Genomic DNA, 6,492 nt, shown 5'->3' with positions numbered 1-6,492 from the left:
GAAAAGACTGGAGAATTAAGAGACTGAGAAAAACAAAAACTCTTCGACTTCGTCCCTACCTGCGGCTCACACTGTCATTTTTGTGTGGACTTTGCGTGAGTTTGCTTTCAAACATTTGTCAGAGGTGTCTCAAATGTGTCCTGCGATGGCTTCAGCTGGCTTAGAATGAGGGCGGGTTTTGGGAAAGGCAGTAAATGAGGGTAAGACTGCCTGCCTTGTGTTCACATTCTCTACTGTTATTCGAGGAAAACAAAGCTCCCATTAATTCCTGCCTGCCTTCAGCTTGGGTGTGTAGGCTTCCTCTGCTCCCTGTCTTGTGTTTAATTAGAGGGTCAAGACACAAGAAGGCGGTGGAATAGAGTGGTAGAACAGAGCTGGATCAAATATATTCAATCGTTTCTGCAGCAGACCGAAGCTGGTGATTAAAGCTCCAGTGTTAGCAATTGCATTAGCAAAGGGAAGCAAGGAAAAGCAGAATAAAAAAATTGCTTCAGTAGCACCTTAAAGACCAACTAAGGTGCTACTGAAGGAATTTTTTATTTTGCTTCGACTCAGACCAACACGGCTACCTACCTGTAAGGAAAAGCAGAATAGCCTTTTCTTTTAACAGCTAAGCAAAAAGTAATAAACAGTCATAATATCAAGATTTGGGCAAAATGTACAGCCTGTTGAAATGGGCTTTGCTGTCACTGCTACTATTTATCCAGCACCATGCTATGGTCCATGGGGTCACGAAGAGTCGGACACGACTAAACGACTAAACAACAACAATGGTTCAGGGCAAAAGTAAATGTGTGATATGTACCAGGAGGAACTTCTTGAGTATCCAGAGAAAAAGAACAATAAGGTCCTGGCTTTGCATTGTTTATCACCTGGGTGGACCTGATTATGGATTAGGTAAGGCCAAAAATCAGCTCAGCAAAGTGCCTCTGGGCACTTCCTGGAGTCCCTTTTCAAGGACAAAATAGTGTTGGAATGGGGAAAACTGGAGTTGATTTTATATGATTTTTAAAACTAGGTAACTTCCCTGAGCTGTCAAGTCGAAAGGATACATTTATGCATAATATTTATAATAAAGATGTGCCCCCCCCCAGTGATTTCCATAACACCGCCCTATAGTATTCTGTAGGTTTGCAGTGCCATGAGTACAATTTCACTGGATTAGCTAAGTGATCCTACAGATCTCTGTAGGGGCAGACAGTCTTACAAGGTAAATTCAAACTTGAAAGGCCACTAACTACCATTCTAGCATTCATTCTCGATGAGAAATACAGTACTTTGCTGGAATATTTGGGACTGGTTTCCCACCCCCATCTTGGAAAGCTTGATGGAGAAAGTGTAGTTACCGTAGGTGGGATTATGTCTGGAATTACTGCTGTTCTTTTGGCCAGAAATAGCTGGGCAGTGACATGATCAAACACTTTTAACAGTTTATTATAATGATTTCAGGACCTCTTACAGGTCACAAAAGTGAGGTGAGAATGTAATTAATGAAATCTTAAAAGCTGCACCCTCCCCATCTACAAATGGAGATCAACAAGGGAACACCTTCAGCAGCAGGTGAATTTTTCATTTGCATTTCATCCTATGGCATCTGTTAAAGTTCACAAACATACCATCAAGTTGTGTGTGTTTGTATCTCTTATTAATTTTCTTTAAATTGGCAGTGTGGTGCAGGGAGCAGAGGAGAGAACAAGAAAGGAGCGATAGTGCCAGTACTACCGGTAGCTCTTAGGCCTGTAGGCGTTCATGGGGGGGGGGGGGAGCCGCCCCTACCCCAAATGAACCACAACCCCCAGATTTGCTGCTTTTTTCTTTTATTGAGGCAGCCACATTCTAGTGTGTGGAAACCTCAAAGCATGGGTAGGCAAACTATGGCCCAGGAGCCGGATCAGGCCCAGTCACTTTCTAAATCCGGCCTGTGGACGGTCCAGGAATCAGCGTGTTTTTACATGAGTAGAATGTGTCCTTTTATTTAAAATGCATCTCTGGGTTATTTGTGGGGCATAGGAATTCATTCATATATTTTTTTCAAAATATAGTCCGGCCCCCCACAAGGTCTGAGGGATAGTGGACTGGCCCCCTGCTGAAAACGTTTGCTGACCCCTGCCTCAAAGAAAGGAGAGTCCACCACCTGAAGTTATGTGTTCCATGGTCAAACAGCTCCTGCGCTCAGAAAGTGATTCCTAATGTTTAGTTGGAATATCCTTTTTTTACAATTGGAATCCATTGGTTTCAGGGCCAGCAGCCCAAGGCATTTGGGTACCCACTCGCTGCTAGGGAAGAAAGGGTGAAGAAAGGTCTGCATCAGGAACAAGGGGCGGGGGGAGATTGAGATTGGGATCCCAGGTGGATCCTGCTGCCCGAGGCAATTGCCCCACCTTGTCTCATGAGTGGGCCGGGCCTGATTGGTTCAAGTCCTGCCCTCTGGAGCAGCGGAAAACAACCTTGCGTCCATGTTCTGTGTGACATTGTTGTCAGAAATTTGCCTGCTCTTCCCCACCCCCATAAAAATCCTTGAGGACACCCGTCCCCTTGGCTTCCATCCAGAAGGAGTTGCATTCCAGTGATGGGTGGGGCCAGAGGTAAAAGTGGGTGGGGCAACAAATGCAATTTTTTTTACCTTTGTACACTAGGCTAGTGTCTGCACAGTCCTACACCCTTCTCCAGCCTCCCGTGCAGACAAATGAGAGTCATTATCAGAATTCAAGGACACATTTACAGCAGGCGAAAACACACAAGGCACAAAGGTTCTACATGGGTATTCTGACAAAGGCAAACTTCACCTTCACAAGTGTACACACTCTCATTAATTGGCAGCTGCAGCTGAATGGTATTAAAAAAAAATACCACTGTATTCTGCTCTGGTCAGACCTCACCTGGAGTACTGTGTCCAGTTCTGGGCACCACAGTTCAAGAAGGATACTGACAAGCTGGAACGTGTCCAGAGGAGGGCAATCAAAATGGTCAAAGGCCTGGAAACAATGCCTTATGAGGAACGGCTTAGGGAGCTGGGTATGTTTAGTCTGGAGAAGAGAAGGTTAAGGGGTGATATGATAGCTATGTTCAAATATATAAAAGGATGTCATATGGAAGAGGGGTGAAATGTTGTTTTCTGCTGCTCCAGAGAAGCGGACACGGAGCAATGGATTCAAGCTACAAGAAAGAAGATTCCACCTAAACATTAGGAAGAACTTCCTGACAGTAAGAGCTGTTTGACAGTGGAATTTGCTGCCAAAGAGTTGATAGAGTCTCCTTCTTTGGAGGTCTTTAAGCAGATGCTTGACAGCCATATGTCAGGAATGCTTTGATGGTGTTTCCTGCTTCGCATGGGGTTGGACTGGATGGCCCTTGTGGTCTCTTCCAACTCTATGATTCTATGAATGTGTTGAATGAGAGTCCATTGAGCTTGATTGGATAATAAAGTTCTGCCTCTAATATTGTCGAGCAACCAACATTTGTGTGTGTGCAACCCACCTTTAGGAAGGGCAGGGCCAGGCAGGTAAATTATGTGATATCTATTTGCAGCCAAATCCTAAACTTGTTTGATTTGGTAATGATTTAAGTTCTAGGTGGTTTTTAACATTGTTTAATTAATTAATATTTTGACTGTGACTGTCAAGCTACAGTTTGCAAGCCCCACATTAAAATGGTCAAGGAGCTTAACCAGTAAGGTCCAAGTAAGAGAATTTGGCTGTATTTAAAAAGTCACTTAAGCGGTTTTTTAGTGCCATTAACGGGTGGCAGGCAGACTAACTTTTAAAATAACAATGCAGGCTATTAATTTTGCCTTCTGGCCTCATGCGCTGGAGGTCTGATAGAGCCATTAAATCAAATAATATCTTCTTAGTGCATGCACATTGCAAGCTTCTGAATATCACTAGGCTCTTCTTCAACTGGAATGGAAAAAAAAAACTTTAGGTCATTAACTACATTCAATTACGGTAAATTAAACTGACACCTGTAGGCATGTAAACTGGTTTTCTAAAATTAATACACCCACAGAGTTGTACCAGTCTTTAACATAAGCAGATACTATCAAATGATTAAAGTTTCATTTTGTCCAGCACCTTGTTCCCCATGGTGGAAGTCCACAGATAAAGACAACAGTCTTCGCTTGTTTGCCCCCAGCACCAGATATTCAGAGATATATTACCCCTGAACATGGAGGTTTGGGTTTGTCATTCTAGCAAATAGCCATTGAGATACCTATTTTATGCAGATTGTAAGACATTGCATCCTTGTTTTGCTGTGTTACTTTCTTTATAGATGTCCAGTTTACTTTAAAGGTAAAGGTAAAGGGACCCCTGACCATTAGGTCCAGTCGTGACCGACTCGGGTTGCGCGCTCATCTCGCATTATTGGCCGAGGGAGCCGGCATATAGCTTCCAGGTCATGTGGCCAGCATGACAAAGCCGCTTCTGGCAAACCAGAGCAGCACATGGAAATGCCGTTTACCTTCCCGCTGTAGCGGTTCCTATAAAGTTTCATTTTGTCCAGCACCTTGTTCCCCATGGTGGAAGTCCACAGATAAAGACAACAGTCTTCGCTTGTTTGCCCCCAGCACCAGATATTCAGAGATATATTACCCCTGAACATGGAGGTTTGGGTTTGTCATTCTAGCAAATAGCCATTGAGATACCTATTTTATGCAGATTGTAAGACATTGCATCCTTGTTTTGCTGTGTTACTTTCTTTATAGATGTCCAGTTTACTTTACTTTTTCTTAAATGAAAGCCAAGAGTCCAGGTCCCCTGAAGATGAATTAAAAAATGTTCCAAGTTCTACCCCAGACTGAACTTAATTTACCATTAGTTTACTTGGAAATTATGGGAACTAATTTCAGGTGTAGTTCAGAGATGTTTGAACTAGTTTAGAGAACTTTGGTTCAGCCAAACTCTTCATTCCAAGTCCTGGCCCCAATGACCAACATTCTGGGATTATGAGAGATATAGTTCAGCATATAAAGGAGTGATGGGCAACCTTTTGTGCTTGGTGTGTCAAAATTCGCCAAAAAACCGAGCATAACCCGGGTGGTGTGTCACTTCGAGAGAGAAAAAACCCATAATTTTGTGATATTTATAGTTTAAATAATAAAAATGTATAATTGTAATATATAACTGTATTTAATAAACCAAAAACTAATTATTTAACCTAACCTAACCAAAAAACCCTTATTTATCACAAAGTTGTTGAGCTTTTTTGGGGGAGCTGCTGACCAAAGTTTTGGAGGTTTTTTGGGGGGTGCAAAAGTTGCTTTTTGGGGGGGGATGCCCCAAAGCTGCTGCACTTTTTGGGGGGAAAGAGAACAGGAATAAATGATGAATAATACCTTCGCTGGAACTAACCCAGCACAGAGCGGGTTAAAAAAGAAGGCTGTTACACCCAATCATAGTCTGCCAAAGCACCAGAAAAACAGCACAGAAAGGGTTAAAAAACCAATCTCTGGCTACCAGCAACAACAACAAAGGATCCGGGTTTTAACAGCGGAGACAAGCTGTAGTGTGAGGAAGAGTGGGAGAACAAATGGGTGTGTGTGTGAAACAACAACAACAGCGTGAATGCGTGCCAGCAGTGAGGGCTCTGCGTGTCACGTCTGACACGTGTGTCATAGGTTCGCCATCACTGATATAAAGCGTCATGGATTTTCCACCCCTGTGTATAGGCAAAGACTCCATCAGATACAACCCTTAAAAATTAAATATAAGAACCAGAACATCAGCACCCACAGCAATATGAAATAAAATAGATAAGAAAAATTATACATACCCAATTTTTCTTGCTCAAGTAATGTTTCCATTTTGCAGGTGGCTACTGCAAATATTGGGGGTCTTCCAAGTCTACTGATACCTCCCTTTTGTGCATTGGTGCTGTTGCCGATGAGAAGCAGTAGGGTGTAGTGGTTAGAGTGTTGGACATGGGACCTGGGAGCCATGAAGCTCAGGAGGCCTGTTACTGTCTCTCAGCCTAACACACCTCACGTTTCTGTGCAGATAAGATGGGGACAGGGAAAACTATATATGCCACCTTGAGCTCCTTGGAGGAAAAGTTTGGATATAAGAAAAAGAAAGAAGCATTGGTATGCAGAGCCTCTTTAATGGAAAGAGAGGAAAGGACACTGCCTCAGTTTGAAATTTCCTTTTAACCATCATGGTCGGCTGCTGAGGCTTTAAGATGCCTCAAGTCTCTGTGTTGTCTCTTTTGGCAGAGATGTTTCATCCCCCTGTTCTTTCTATTTGCATTGAATGTATTTGGTGGAGCCTCATTAATGTTAACAAGAAAGAAATAAAACACCTGTAAACTATTAAAAAAAGAAAGTAAAAAAAGAAAAGAAATTTTAAAAAAGCTATTAATCAAAAATATTTTAAAACCATTGATGACTGAAAAGCAAACGTTTAAAAAAAGTTAAATGGTATCAGGGGCGTAGCCAGGATCAAAACTGGGGGGGGGGGGCAAGCCATGGTCGTTCAGGGGTGGGGCCAAGGCATGGGA

This window comes from Zootoca vivipara, chromosome 17, assembly GCF_963506605.1.
Source record: "Zootoca vivipara chromosome 17, rZooViv1.1, whole genome shotgun sequence".
Taxonomy (NCBI): domain Eukaryota; kingdom Metazoa; phylum Chordata; class Lepidosauria; order Squamata; family Lacertidae; genus Zootoca; species Zootoca vivipara.
The sequence above is the reverse complement of the archived record's forward strand: the minus strand, read 5'-3'. Positions refer to the sequence as shown.